At 47.8% G+C, this 16,278-nt stretch overlaps 1 protein-coding gene and 1 pseudogene across 1 annotated transcript in view; both read right to left on the reverse strand.

The window, feature by feature from the left end:
• The window catches only part of CORO7 (coronin 7), a 242,589-nt gene that overhangs the window by 13,151 nt on the left and 213,160 nt on the right, over positions 1–16,278 (reverse strand). The gene's annotated exons all lie outside the window — the stretch shown is intronic.
• On the reverse strand, positions 9,346–9,519 carry LOC134946667 (U2 spliceosomal RNA; annotated as a pseudogene).

Consider the following 16,278-nt stretch of genomic DNA (forward strand, 5'->3'; position numbering starts at 1 on the left):
CTCGTAGTCCGTAGTGGATGCTGGGGACTCCGTCAGGACCATGGGGATTAGCGGCTCCGCAGGAGACAGGGCACAAAAGTAAAAGCTTTTAGGATCAGGTGGTGTGCACTGGCTCCTCCCCCTATGACCCTCCTCCAAGCCTCAGTTAGGATACTGTGCCCGGACGAGCGTACACAATAAGGAAGGATTTTGAATCCCGGGTAAGACTCATACCAGCCACACCAATCACACTGTACAACCTGTGATCTGAACCCAGTTAACAGCATGATAACAGCGGAGCCTCTGAAAAGATGGCTCACAACAATAATAACCCGATTTTTGTAACAATAACTATGTACAAGTATTGCAGACAATCCGCACTTGGGATGGGCGCCCAGCATCCACTACGGACTACGAGAAATAGAATTATCGGTAAGTAAATTCTTATTTTCTCTGACGTCCTAAGTGGATGCTGGGGACTCCGTCAGGACCATGGGGATTATACCAAAGCTCCCAAACGGGCGGGAGAGTGCGGATGACTCTGCAGCACCGAACGAGAGAACTCCAGGTCCTCCTCAGCCAGGGTATCAAATTTGTAGAATTTTGCAAACGTGTTTGCCCCTGACCAAGTAGCAGCTCGGCAAAGTTGTAAAGCCGAGACCCCTCGGGCAGCCGCCCAAGATGAGCCCACCTTCCTTGTGGATTGGGCATTTACAGATTTTGGCTGTGGCAGGCCTGCCACAGAATGTGCGAGCTGAATTGTACTACAAATTCAACGAGCAATCGTCTGCTTAGAAGCAGGAGCACCCAGCTTGTTGGGTGCATAAAGTATAAACAGCGAGTCAGACTTTCTGACTCCAGCCGTCCTGGAACATATATTTTCAGGGCCCTGAGAACGTCTAGCAACTTGGAGTCCTCCAAGTCCCTAGTATCCGCAGGTACCACAATAGGTTGGTTCAGGTGAAAACGCCGACACCACCTTAGGAAGAAACTGGGGACGAGTCCGCAGTTCTGCCCTGTCCGAATGGAAAATCAGATATGGGCTTTTGTAAGACAAAGCCACCAATTCTGACACTCGCCTGGCCGAGGCCAGGGCCAACCGCATGGTCACTTTCCATGTGAGATATTTAAAATCCACAGATTTGAGCGGTTCAAACCAATGTGATTTGAGGAATCCCAACACTACGTTGAGATCCCACGGTGCCACTGGAGGCACAAAAGGGGCTGTATATGCAATACTCCCTTAACAAACGTCTGGACTTCAGGAACTGAAGCCAATTCTTTCTGGAAGAAAATCGACAGGGCCGAAATCTGAACCTTAATGGACCCCAATTTGAGGCCCATAGACACTCCCGTCTTCAGGAAATGCAGGAATCGACCGAGTTAAAATTCCTCCGTGGGGGCCCTCCTGGCCTCACACCACGCAACAATTTTTCGCCAAATACGGTGATAATGTTGTGCGGTCCCCTCCTTCCTGGCTTTGATCAGGATAGGAATGACTTCCTCCGGAATGCCTTTTTCCTTCAGGATCCGGCGTTCAACCGCCATGCCGTCAAACGCAGCCGCGGTAAGTCTTGGAACAGACAGGGTCCCTGCTGAAGCAGGTCCCTTCTTAGCGGCAGAGGCCATGAGTCCTCTGTGAGCATCTCTTGAAGTTCCGGGTACCAAGTCCTTCTTGGCCAATCCAGAGCCACGAGTATAGTTCTTACTCCTCTCCGTCTTATAATTCTCAGTTCCTTGTGTATGAGAGGCAGAGGAGGGAACACATACACTGACTGGTACACCCACGGTGTTACCAGAGCGTCCACAGCTATTGCCTGAGGGTCTCTTGACCTGGCGCAATACCTGTCCAGTTTTTTGTTCAGGCGGGACGCCATCATGTCCACCTTTGGTCTTTCCCAATGGTTCACAATCATGTGGAAGACTTCCGGATGAAGTCCCCACTCTCCCGGGCGTCGGAATGAACACTGCTGACAGTGCTATCACCTGATTTTCCGCCCAGCGAAGAATCCTTGCAGTTTCTGCTATTGCCCTTCTGCTTCTTGTGCCGCCCTGTCTGTTTACGTGGGCGACTGCCGTGATGTTGTCCCACTGGATCAATACCGGCTGACCTTGAAGCAGAGGTCTTGCTAAGCTTAGAGCATTGTAACTTGCCCTTAGCTCCAGTATATTTATGTGGAGATAATTCTCCAGACTTGATCACACTCCCTGGAAATTTTTTCCCTGTGTGACTGCTCCCCAGCCTCTCAGGCTGGCATCCCTGGTCACCAGGACCCTTCCTGAATGCCGAATCTGCGGCCCATTAGTAGATGAGTACTTTGCAGCCACCGCAGAAGAAACACCCTTGTCCTTGGAGACAGGGTTATCCGCTGATGCATCTGAAGATGCGATCCGGACCATTTTTCCAGCAGATCCCACTGAAAAGTTCTTGCGTGAAAACTGCCGAATGGAATCGCTTCGTAAGAAGCCACCATTTTTCCCAGGACCCTTGTGCAATGATGCACTGACACTTTTCCTGGTTTTAGGAGGTTCCTGACTAGCTCGGATAACTCCCTGGCTTTCTTCTCCGGGAGAAACACTCTTTTCTGGACTGTGTCCAGAATCATCCCTAGGAACAGCCGATGTGTCGTCGGAAACAACTGCGGTTTTGGAATATTTAGAATCCACCCGTGCTGTCGTAGAACTACTTGAGATAGTGCTACTCCGACCTCCAATTGTTCTCTGGACCTTGCTCTTATCAGGAGGTCGTCCATTTTCTTTGAAGAAGAATCATCATTTCGGCCATTACCTTGGTAAAGACCCGGGGTGCCGTGGACAATCCAAACGGCAGCGTCTGAAACTGATAGTGACAGTTCTGTACCACGAACCTGAGGTACCCTTGGTGAGAAGGGCAAATTGAGACATGGAGGTAAGTATCCCTGATGTCCCGGGACACCCTATAGTCCCCTTCTTCCTGGTTCGCTATCACTGCTCTGAGTGACTCCATCTTGATTTGAACCTTTGTAAGTGTTCAAATATTTCAGATTTAGAATAGGTCTCACCGAGCCTTCTGGCTTCAGTACCACAACATAGTGTGGAATAATACCCCTTTCCTTGTTGTAGGAGGGGTACTTTGATTATCACCTGCTGGGAATACAGCTTGTGAATTGTTTCCAATACTGCCTCCCTGTCGGAGGGAGACGTTGGTAAAGCAGACTTCAGGAACCTGCGAGGGGGAAACGTCTCGACTTTCCAATCTGTACCCCTGGGATACTACTTGTAGGATCCAGGGGTCCTGTACGGCCCCAGCGTCATGCTGAGAAACTTGGCAGAAGCGGTGGAGGGCTTCTGTTCCTGGGAATGGGCTGCCTGCTGCAGTCTTCTTCCCTTTCCTCTATCCCTGGGCAGATATGACTCTTATGGGGACGAAAGGACTGAGGCTGAAAAGACGGTGTCTTTTTCTGCAGAGATGTGACTTAGGGTAAAAACGGTGGATTTTCCAGCAGTTGCCGTGGCCACCAGGTCCGATGGACCGACCCCAAATAACTCCTCCCCTTTATACGGCAATACTTCTTTGTGCCGTTTGGAATCTGCATCACCTGACCACTGTCGTGTCCATAAACATCTTCTGGCAGATATGGACATCGCACTTACTCTTGATGCCAGAGTGCAAATATCCCTCTGTGCATCTCGCATATATAGAAATGCATCCTTTAAATGCTCTATAGTCAATAAAATACTGTCCCTGTCAAGGGTATCAATATTTTTAGTCAGGGAATCCGACCAAGCCACCCCAGCTCTGCACATCCAGGCTGAGGCGATCGCTGGTCGCAGTATAACACCAGTATGTGTGTATATACTTCTTAGGATATTTTCCTTGAGGACGGCCCTATCTGGAGACGGTACCGCCACTTGTTTTGATAAGCGTGTGAGCGCCTTATCCACCCTAAGGGGTGTTTCCCAACGCGCCCTAACTTCTGGCGGGAAAGGGTATACCGCCAATAATTTTCTATCGGGGGAAACCCACGCATCATCACACACTTCATTTAATTTATCTGATTCAGGAAAAACTACAGGTAGTTTTTTCACACCCCACATAATACCCTTTTTTGTGGTACTTGTAGTATCAGAAATATGTAACACCTCCTTCATTGCCCTTAACAAGTAACGTGTGGCCCTGAAGGAAAATACGTTTGTTTCTTCACCGTCGACACTGAAATCAGTGTCCGTGTCTGTGTCGACCGACTGAGGTAAATGGGCGTTTTAAAGCCCCTGACGGTGTTTGAGACGCCTGGACAGGTACTATTTTGTTTGCCGGCCGTCTCTGTTGACATTATCACGTAATTCCTTGAATAAGCCATCCATTCCGGTGTCGACTCCCTAGAGAGTGACATCACCATTACAGGCAATTGCTCCGCCTCCTCACCAACATCGTCCTCATACATGTCGACACACACGTACCGACACACAGCACACACACAGGGAATGCTCTGATAGAGGACAGGACCCCACTAGCGCTTTGGGGAGACAGAGGGAGAGTTTGCCAGCACACACCAAAAACGCTATAATTATACAGGGACAACCTTTATATAAGTGTTTTTCCCTTATAGCATTTTAATATATATAGTTATATCGCCAAATAAGTGCCCCCCCCTCTCTGTTTTAACCCTGTTTCTGTAGTGCAGTGCAGGGGAGAGCCTGGGAGCCTTCCCACCAGCATTTCTGTGAGGGAAAATGGCGCTGTGTGCTGAGGAGAATAGGCCCCGCCCCCTTTTCGGCGGGCTTCTTCTCCCGTTTTTCTGAGACCTGGCAGGGGTTAAATACATCCATATAGCCCCCAGGGGCTATATGTGATGTATTTTTAGCCAGAATAAGGTACTATCATTGCTGCCCAGGGCGCCCCCCCCAGCGCCCTGCACCCTCAGTGACCGCTGCTATGAAGTGTGCTGACAACAATGGCGCACAGCTGCAGTGCTGTGCGCTACCTTATGAAGACTGAAAAGTCTTCTGCCGCCGGTTTCTGGACCCCTTCATTTTTCGGCATCTGCAAGGGGGATAGGCGGCGCGGCTCCGGGACGAACCCCAGGGTGAGACCTGTGTTCCGACTCCCTCTGGAGCTAATGGTGTCCAGTAGCCTAAGAAGCCAATCCATCCTGCACGCAGGTGAGTTCACTTCTCTCCCCTAAGTCCCTCGATGCAGTGAGCCTGTTGCCAGCAGGACTCACTGAAAATAAAAAACCTAACAAAACTTTTACTCTAAGCAGCTCTTTAGGAGAGCCACCTAGATTGCACCCTTCTCGGCCGGGCACAAAAATCTAACTGAGGCTTGGAGGAGGGTCATAGGGGGAGGAGCCAGTGCACACCACCTGATCCTAAAAGCTTTTACTTTTGTGCCCTGTCTCCTGCGGAGCCGCTAATCCCCATGGTCCTGACGGAGTCCCCAGCATCCACTTAGGACGTCAGAGAAATAGGATTTTGGTACTTACCAGGTAAATCCTTTTCTTTGAATCCATAGGGGTCACTGGAGTACTCTTGGGATATGGACTGGGCGTAGCCGGGAATGGCACATTTAAATATTTAAATTAGCAACTGGTTACCCCCTCCATACTCCCATAGAGACTTCAGTATTTTTACTGAGCCGAACAGGAGCGATAGAGAGGATGAACCATAGCGAATTACATATAACATTATATGAACCCTAGAGAATTACATACAACATTATAATATAATGGTCAACACTAAAGTTGACACATAACGTAACTGATAACTATCAGATGACACCATAACAGATATCACCCTAACATCGTGACCATTGGTGATACTGTGTTACCATAAGATCCACTGAACTTACCACAAGACAGGTAAACTGCTCTGGGTGGGCGTCCAATGCCCCCTATGGATTCAAAGAAAAGGATTTACCTGGTAAGTACCAAAATAGGGATTTTTGTTTACTTACCGTAAAATCTCTTTCTCTGATTCCATCTGGGGGACGCTGCGCACTTACTAATGGGTTAGAGTGTGTGGGATGGGAGTTTGGCACAGAACCTATAAAAAACTAACTCCTCCCCCCTCTAACCCCTCCCATCTCCTTCCTGCTCAGCAGATTACCTCAGTTAACGTTTAGCAAAGCCGGAAGAGACAGAACATAATATATATATATAAATATACGGGAGGGGTCGCAGCGTCCCCCAGATGGAATCAGAGAAAGAGATTTTACGGTAAGTAAACATCCCTATTTCTCTTTCATCCATCTGGGGGACGCTGCGCACTTACTAATGGGATTTCCCAAAGCAAGCTAATTAGAGGAGGGAGACACAGACGACATAGCCGTCTGCAAAATTTGATGCCCAACAAAGGCAGTCTCCAAACCAAAAGTTTGAAAAACGGAATAACTTCGTGAAGGTATGTACGGACGACCAGGTCGCCGCTCTACACAGCTGCTCGACGAATACACCACTGCGAACCGCCCAAGAGGCTCCAACAGGTCGAGTCGGATGAGCCCCTAAGGACTCAGGAACAGGCAACGCCTAAGAACCTAAGCCTGCTGAATAGCAGAATTAACCCAGCACATTACCGTGTTCTTATTGGCCAGTCAGCCACGCTTGGGCGCAGCAAACAAACCCAACAAGGTAAGATTTAAGGTTTAAACGCCAACCAATAAGGCCAAGTATCGACCCGCCCCGGACGAGCCCGGGACGACACAAGAAGCACAATGTGCTGAAGAAGAGGAAAAACCGATATAACTTGTGGTTTGTAAGTAAAACCACCCTAACTGTATAAACAAAAACACTGTAAGAGAAAAGAAACCGCAACTCAACCAGAGGCCGGAAAGGAGAAACAGGAGCCATTCTGGAAAGTAAATTTTAGAGCAGAACCCAGTCTGCTAAGATAAGAAGACAAAGTAGTTCTGACAACTGTGTTATAGAAAAGCTAAGAGGCGGAAAGTACTAAGAACTCCAGCTGAGTGACCGTTAAATACACATAAACGATGACAAACGTTCTGGCACTGTGATTGGTTAGAGAGCCAGAAACGTAGTAGGGCTTGATGACGTTGTTCTCCACAATCACGCCGTCACAGTCAGAATAGACAAAATCCCGGTGATGACGCAAAGGTTGAGAGTGGAGAGCTGGCCGGAAAGGCACCCTGTAAGGAGCCCTGGTCACCCTGGCCTATAGCATTGCAGAACAGAGGCAACAGGCAAATCCGAAGCGGATTACCGAAAGAGCCACTGGTCAAATGTGTTGAAGTACTCACTAGATTTTGCAAGAGGCAGAATAACTATGCTAGATGAAAGTGACAAGGAGCTGACACGGCGTCCACGAATTCCACAAGAGGATTTCCGGAGCGATCACAGTACAAATGAAGTCCTGAGGTCTATGTCAGCTAGTCATAGACACACCAAAGCCAGAAATCCCGGATGATTTCACATACTTTAAGGAAGAACAGCCTGACGATCCAGGAAGTCCGCTTCCCAGTTGCCCATTCTGGAACTGGAGATGATAGATATTGCCGGAATCCAAAATTCCGCCCTCTGCATATGTTAGATACTGCTCCGATGGCTCTCCAGCTACAAGTGCCACAAAACAATTGATATAGGCCACAGTGGAAAGACCTTGTAGAAGACATTGAGCTGGAGTCAAGGCGTTGTGGATCGCCCGTATCGGAAGTGACATTTCCACTTCGGACATCAGTTTCATTGAAAACTCCAGAGTTGAAACCAAAAACCGTAATGTCTGAAACTTTTGACTGTGGTTATGACCCTCCATGTCGAGACAGAATGAAATCCTATGAGTCAGATCTGGATTGTGTAGCCCAACGAAAAGATCGACCAATGAAAATATTTTCGTATTTTAATAGAGAAACTAAACTGCTGTTTATGTAAACTCAATCCTGCCTGAGATTAATAACATTGAATCTGAGATTGAAGAAACTAGGCAGAAGACCGGGGAGATGGAGCCACCTATAAAATCACCACTGTCCTGCAGAGTAAGTGTATGCTTGACCCCTGAGTCTATTCTGGTCAGTAAATCCTGCACTCCGCCAAGGTTTGAGATATCAGGTGTCGAAAAGAATACCCATGAATAACATCATCTGCGAAGGAAGAAATCCAGAACCAAGGTCCGCTGTAGAAACAAACAGTGCACGAGAGAGGATTTTTTTTTTTTTTTTTTGCAACAACTGACCCAAAATTGTAGCGATGCCCAGATGACGGGCAAAGGATTGGACTGAATACTCCTGTGGCGGATAGCGAACAGACTGCAATGATTAGAGCCCGTCTAAGATGGGCACTAAAGATTCTTGCTTGGTACGTGTTCCCCAAGATTCAGAATATATGTTCGTGCTACAAATTCAGTACATCCAACGGACCAGTGGACTCTGAGAAAGTTGGTGCCCTCCCCCTTGGGAATCAGACTGTCCGACTCCGTGGTCCCTGCAGAGGGCACATCGGAAGTCCGTGTTCTAGGTCGACAAATGCCTCCCAAAAGAGTACACATTTTCCTGACATAGGTAATAAAAACAAAAACAAAAACCATTTCTCAGCTATTATACTCAGGATGAGAACCCACGACCTGTTATACCGCAGGCATACACCTTACTGATAGAGTTATTTGCTCCTGCTTTAATTTGGAAGCAGAATTTCATGATTCGCAACCAAAATGGATAGAAGGGTGTCATAGCCTGGGAAAAAATGCAACATTGAGTAGATAGGGAATAGAGCTTGAGAGACCAAACCCGTCAATGGATAATTTGAAAAGGATCAGCTGCCACAAGAATGAACAACTTGCATTATGCAACCGGTTTAAAGATTCATGGATAAGCCAGGAGAGGGCGTAGGAATATTCCTGTCAGAATGAATACCAATATAATAACGGTCTCACCGTTGTCAATCTGTGGTGACTGTCAAGGTCACATACTGTACTTTAGTAAAGACAGTCGCCCTAGGCTCTCCCATGATGGATGCGTCCACTAATAATTATTGGAACCTTCATTAGATCAGTGTCTTCATCAGCGAAAGGATAAAGAAATACTGTCTCTAATAATGAGACACCGAAACTGAACTGAAAACAGTATGTACGAGAGACAGACACATTTCCCTGGAAATATAAACTTTTGCATCAGGTGTGTAGTCAGACTTCCATCAACATTCTCTCACGGGAAGGAAGAGGTGGAAAACAAGAAATTCAGTAGATTATTTCTTATTTCTATCCTGAAGGATCCTCACTGACAGGATTTATCCTCAAAACGCCTCTGAAGTAAAGGAGCTATATTGTCTGTCAAAGACCAGGCTCGCTGCCCAGTATGAACTGATTAAGAAGCTTTGTCCAGCCATTTGGCAATTCATAAGTACATAGAGTACAAGAAATAGAAATAGTCTGTCCTGTTTTGAAAGGCGCACCGGTCCCGGAGGTACTGCAATACCGGATCAATGCGTGGAGTGGACAGAGCAATCCATTTTAAATATATTTAATACATGGGCCCCCAGATAGGGGGCGTATCAGATATTAAACTGATAAGAACAGATACTACACTTGATCTTAGCCAAAAGGCCAAGTAGTGATCTTTTTACCAAGACTAGCGGCTAAGTAGTAAACAGAGTACCAGACCCATTACATTGACATAGTGTAAGGAAAAGTAGACTCAAAGAATACCGGTATTTGTGGACCGGTCCTGGAACCCCAATCCCTGCAAGTGCAGGGAATATATATATATAACTTCACACAGTTAGGGGCATACACTGAACTGGAGGGAGGCCGGTTCAGGGGAAATTTAAGGAAAATATTTCTTCACAGAAGGGGTAGTGGATAAGTGGAATAGCCTCCCATGAGAGGTGGTAGAGACTAAGACTGTAGAGCAATTTAAACCTGCTCGGTATATACATATACTTCTATGTAAACAAGCTCATGGACTCAGTGCTGTCAGGCAGCAATGCTAACCACTACTCCATCTGTATTATTTTGGATTGAGGTGTGCTTGGCCCACAGAGGCATAAACTGATCCCTGGAACCTCCCGGCTGCTCCGCAACTGGTGTCCTGGAGCATGGGGTACCTGTGTCCGTGCTACCTTTTGGAAGTCTGGAGCCACATTTGGAACATGTAATTTAATGTATATGGGAATCAAACCTGTCTACTCTATCTTACTAATACACAGCATTAGCCCACAAAGCTATCGGAGCTCCTGTGTAGTAAACTACTGAACTTGTCGTTCCTTTAGGAGATTTTCTGGTTTACAGACCATGGAATATACAATGCCACAACCAAAGCACATAATAATGTTCCTCATAACTCTGTGTGCTGTAGTCCAGCTCTACCGACTGAGCTATAACCGCTCCTTTTTATAACATGATGTTTGTAAACAGGTAAACCACTGTTGTCTATGTCAGAATAGCACAACACTAGTTAAGAAATGATTCCCGCCTGTGTAATAAACAGGGTGAGGTAAAAATAACTTTTTTACAGTGAGACTACCGAAATATAGGCAGACAAGAAATAAAATTGGGTGATGCAGATTTCTGATTTAACCCAATAACACCTGTATTTTCTGATCCCCGCCTGTATAATAACAGGGTGAGTCAGGTTTCTGTCAGATAATCTCCTCCTCTGTTGTGCAGTCCCTTTCAGACAGCGTTGATACCGAGGGAGTGGGTAGTAAAATGGCGCCCGCTGGTTGAGTCCGCCCCCACAGACAGTGATGGGCGGAACAGTAAAGACTAGCAATGCGGGAAGAGCTCGGCGGGAAGCCTCTACGCTCCAAAATCCCCTTTAGGAGAACAGACTGTAGCAGCCGTAAAACTTCAGTTAAAGCACAGACGCGACAACCGCTCCCCTTCCGCTGCAGTCCCGCCGCCGCCTGCCCTGAAGCGGCAATGGCAGGATCCGAAGTAGCGGGGAGCGACAACCAACCTCCTGTCAGCGGCGTGATCCTAGCCGCTCTCAGTATCCTGCTGCGCGCCACTGCAGTCTAAATGTAAATCGTAATAATGGGACACTGTTCAACACTGCCAGGGCAAGTTGCCTGTCCTACCTGATATAGTGCCTCCTCGGTGCTGTGTCCGGTAACAGAAAGCCCCAGAGACCTCTGGCATGGTGACTTTCTAGAGGCTGGGTGAGTGAGAAATAAGGCACACAGCCGCCTTCTATTAACTTAACCCCACTCACAATATGCTTGTCGCCTGTATACAGGGACTAAACATAAAATCAAAACAGATAGGAAACAAAAACCTATTAAAATCTAAGAGCAAAGGAAAACTGTGCCTGTCCTCCAAGGCACAAAACTAAAACTGAGGTAATCTGCTGAGCAGGAAGGAGATGGGAGGGGTTAGAGGGGGGAGGAGTTAGTTTTTTATAGGTTCTGTGCCAAACTCCCATCCCACACACTCTAACCCATTAGTAAGTGCGCAGCGTCCCCCAGATGGATGAAAGAGAAATCCTATTTTCTTTTTTATCCACTAGGGGTCACTGGAGTACTCTTGGGACGTACCAAAGCTTCCCCCGTGGGCGGGAGAGCAGTTATGGCACCTGTAACACTATACGGCCAAAGCTAAATGCTGATGCCGTAAACATAGCCAACTTGGAAAAGCGCACCAAAAAGCGTACTGATGGTCATGCACAGATGGTCATGTCGCAGCTCGTCTAAGTTGCGTCGTAGACGCTCCATGACCTGCTGCCCCTGACGTTCCCAAAGAACGTGTGGCATGGTCTGACACTGACGTAGGCGGTTGTAGCCTGACCATGACGTTCCTAAGAACGTGTGAAATGGTCTGACCCTAATGTAGGCGGTTGTAGTCTGCCCATGAAGTTACGAAGAACTTAGCCTATGATGAAGCTAAATCTGACGTATGGCATAAGGTCTGCTTGGAAGCTGGCCAAGCCATCTTACTACATAATAGAGAACAAACAATGTGTCTGTTTTACGTACACTTGAGGTTTGGACTACATCAACGCGTATTGTGCGTACCACATCTAAAGTAACTGAAATTCCTGAACCGTCTGATAACACAGGAACTACGATTGATTTAGTGATGTGTAACATCTTTGGTCAGAACAACGGAATTCGTACGAAGTTCCGCTCTATGATGATAAAACACCAGATACGGTGGGTTGGATGACAAAGCACCCAATGTTAAAAAACACGTCTTGCTGATGCCACGGCTAAGACAACCTGTTTTCCAAATGAACTTAACTTCCACTGGATGCAAGGGTTCAAAATATGAACATTGTACCAAATCTAACTCAAAGGCCGTCCTCTGAGGACACCTTGCAGGAAGGTGTGTACAATCGGCAAAAGAGCGAAACGCCTTTAAAGGTAAATTGACAAAGCAAAGACCTGCACTTTGGCTTTTAGTCCTCCACCTAACCCAGTCTGTAAAAAATATTAAAAACAAAAAGATGGTTAACCTGAAAGATTATGTCGGAACCTTCCGAGCTTCACACCAACCTATATAGACACGCTACTGAGCTGCCGTAACTGGCTTCTTAGCCCGTAACATGGTTGGTAGAACAAATTACAGAACGTTCTCTCTGCTGAAGAGGACGGTTATAACACCTACCCCGTCAAACGCAGCCACGTTAAATCGGGGTAAAAGAACAGACCTTGTTGTAACAGGTATTCACGTGGCGGAAGCGGTCAAGGCTCGGCTGCGAGTAGGTCGCGGAGATCCGAGAACCATGCTCTTCCAGGCAAATGCGGCACCACTAGTCTGACCGTCGTGGACTCTTGTGTGGTTCACTTTAGCAACCGAGAAAACAGCGGAAACGGTGGAAACAGATGCACAAAATTGTACGGCCACGCAATTGTGAGAGCATCCACTGTCACAGCCTCTGGAGCTCTTGTTGTGGCCACAAACTGGAATGTTTGATGACTGTTGGCGACATGCCATTAGATCCCTGGGTAATTCCACTGCTGGACCATCATCTGGAACGCTTGAAAAGCCAAATCCCAGTTGCCTGGATGAACATGTTGACAGCCGGATAAGCTGCCTTCCAGTTGTCCTTCCAGAACAAACACTGGTGACAATATCACCTGGTGACGCGTCGACCCAATTGAGGATTCGAGCCACCTCCCACATGGCCATGCGACCTCGAATTTCTCCTTGTCTCTGAGATCGGAGCATGCGCACCGCTTGGTGCAGTGCGTTGGAAATTGGCCTGAGTACTAGGTCAGTTAATTGACAGCAATCTTCCGTGATCTGACCAGAGACTCTGAAGTTGACCAGTTTGGACCACAGGTCCCCCAACCTTTGAGACTCGCGTCCGTTGCAAGAATTATCCAATTGCAGACGCCGAACTTTCTCCCTGCGGTGAGATTGTGTACTTGTAGCCACCAGGGTAGTGATACTCTGGCCCTTGGAGACAACCGCACTTCCTGAAGAATGTGTATGCGACCGCCGTCGCGTTGTCTGACTGCACTTGGCAGTAGATGCGTGCAATGACATCCAGGTGAAAATGACCTGAGTGAACTCCTGCGAACTGGAGTGCGTGGAAAGATGCCACTCTCCTTCCAAAAAGAGGAATGGCACAAATGCACTGAGTCAGTCCGTGGAATTGCGTACTAACCGTACATGATGACGAACCCTTTGTGTTGTGTTCAGTCAGGGAAAACCGTGTATCCCGGAATCATTCCTATGCATAAATCCGTGTGACGGAATGAGGGTTGATCTCCTGTGGTTGACAATTCAACCGCGCTGACCGACGCCATTGTACGTTAATAAGGCACGTTGCAGGAATAAGCATTGAGACGGAGCATTGATGAGCAGCTCTACAAAGTACGGAACTGTTATCCCTCTCCGGGATCTGAGATGAACTATCATAACAGCCTTTACTTGTGACTACCCGAGGCGCCGATAAGAAGCCAAACGGTAGCGTTTGAAAGCAAGAAAGTTTTTACAGCAAACCATAAGTACACCTGATTCGTCTAAATACGAGATCCATCGTAATCCGGTACTACTGCGGATCCAACCTGTAGTCACCGACTGCAAGTATTCCATGACGACTCTGTAGCAAACAACGCACTGTCTGCAGGGTCAGTATCGGACTGACAGTCTTCCATTTTTGGAACTATCCCAAACCGAAATATAACCGCGACTTGGGTGTTGGCTGCGGTATCAAACTACTGAGACTACTAGAGTCTGTGTCCTCTGCAGGACCGCCGACTTGTCCTCTGACCTAGGCAGACCTGTCTTGCCAATGGCAATGAAAGGAAACTGTTGACTGGATTTTATCAATCTGTGAATCCAACTCTGCGGATCCACCCAACTGTGGATGTCCACAACTGACGATTAGAGAAGCTGGAACCCCATTATGGCACTGTCTTGTCAGTGACTTAGGTGTAAAAGCCACTGAACCTGGTTAGAGAGATCTGGAAGTAGGTGGCAGTCCCATAACCGTAGTCCACCACATGTTCTGTGTATGACTGCTCCTGTAGCAGGCGCCGAATGAACTGAGGCGTAAAGACAATATCCTGAGTAGTTCCCTTCAGGAATTGCGTATACAATGATAGGAAAACAGATTATCCTCTGCTAAAAGCAAGTGTCTAAGACAGGACCAAACCCCTAGCCAGCGCAAGGTAAAGCCTCTATTCTCGTTTGAAAGCAGACTCCGCCTGTTAAAAACGTAGCCAAAGTGAACGTCGTGCCACAACTAGTGAAGCTGAAAAGAGAGTACAAAACCGTCCGACAGCCACAGAAGCTGTAATCAGCGATAAGTGTAAGGTGTTCTTCTTTGTAGGGCAACGTGAACTGGAGTGCCATGCCCTACAGCCTTGTTAACCCAAACTCCCCCCAAAGCAGAGCGAAGCCACACCCCTACTGCTGTATACTGTAAGGTATGCTCCGACGGGTAATAAAATGTCGTAGGCTGAAACTGACAAGGGATAACAGTTGAGAACCTGATGTACTGGCCTATTGGGCTGGCGGTGAATTGACCGCAACTAATCTGGCTGAAACAGTCAATTTATAAGACAAATAAGCACACTATGTCCCCTCAGGCAGTACACGCGCCTGCATTCCTCCAAAGAGGATCGGCAAAGGTCCGCCCGTGCAGCCGAATTTGTCCGACATACAGTCTGACCAACTTTGCAGCGAAGCTGCTTGTTTGATTTTGCATTAGACTGACTGATTATGTACACCGAGCAGCAAGTACAGAAGGACAGACCCGTACCGGGACTTGGTACCACGTAAGTAAAGCGCGTATAAATCTGCATTACAGTGCACGTGTGCTTGTACAAAACAAATTAAAATTCTTAACAACACCTCGGCTCCTCCAGAGGCTGAGTGTAGTAGGGCAGCAACTTCCTGGGAAGAACCAGGAAGTAATGTTTAAAATGGTGTCCAGCCATGTGCTTGCTTATTGCAAGAATAGTAATGTTATCTGATACACCAAACTCGATATACACATACACGTACAATATATCACACAAACAGACCTCTGTAAATATATATATATACATATATCCACATACACACCACCAGATAGAGATATATATATATATATATATATATATATATATATATATATATAAAATTGTGGCCCCCTCACAGGCTTAATAGCCTGAGCTGTTTGCTGCCTAAACGCAGCTTAGTTATTGGGGCATCCTGCGGGCATTCCTCCCCCCATCTCTCCTGCAGCGTTGGACCACGGCAGCTATGAGAGCTGTCCGTGGTCATTGCAGACTTACCCCCTCCCTGCTGCCTCCCCTTGAGCTCCGTGTATTGTGTAGACAGGAGCCAGGGAGCGGCGGAAGTAGGGACCGGGGAGCGGCAGGACTGGAGCGGCTGGTGGCCGGAGCGGACCTGCCGGAGATTGGGGAGCGGAGGAAAGAGCAGGCCGCGGCAGTAGCTGTCCGCGGTCAGCTCGTCCGCTCTCCCCTCCCGAGCCGCTGTGTGAATCCGGAAGTGAAGAGGGCGGCATCGGAGATACGGGGAGCAGCGAGCGTCCCTGCGGTAGTGTCGGGGATTGCTTGCAGACTTCCCCCTGCAGGCGCCCAGCGGCATACTCTATTACTACGGCACTGGCGGCTGTGACCGGAGAGCTCAGTGCGTATCCTGTCACTTGCCCACTACCTCCCCGCTATTTAATAAAGAAAAGAGTCTCTGCTCTGATGTGTGGGGAGAGTGTGGCAGGCAGCAGGAAATTCAGTTAAAAACACATGCAGACATTAATAAATAAAAAGTCACATAGTAAATAAATGAGTGAGCGGCGGCAGTGAGAGCTGCCTAACCGCTCAGTACCTGCACCACCCGTGGAGGCCATGACGGGGCTTCTTTGCTAAGCACCGTCCCGCTTCCATGTGCCGACGGAGGCTGCAGACAGCTCTTTGAAAA

The sequence above is a fragment of the Pseudophryne corroboree genome, chromosome 7 (genome assembly GCF_028390025.1).
Source record: "Pseudophryne corroboree isolate aPseCor3 chromosome 7, aPseCor3.hap2, whole genome shotgun sequence".
Classification (NCBI taxonomy): domain Eukaryota; kingdom Metazoa; phylum Chordata; class Amphibia; order Anura; family Myobatrachidae; genus Pseudophryne; species Pseudophryne corroboree.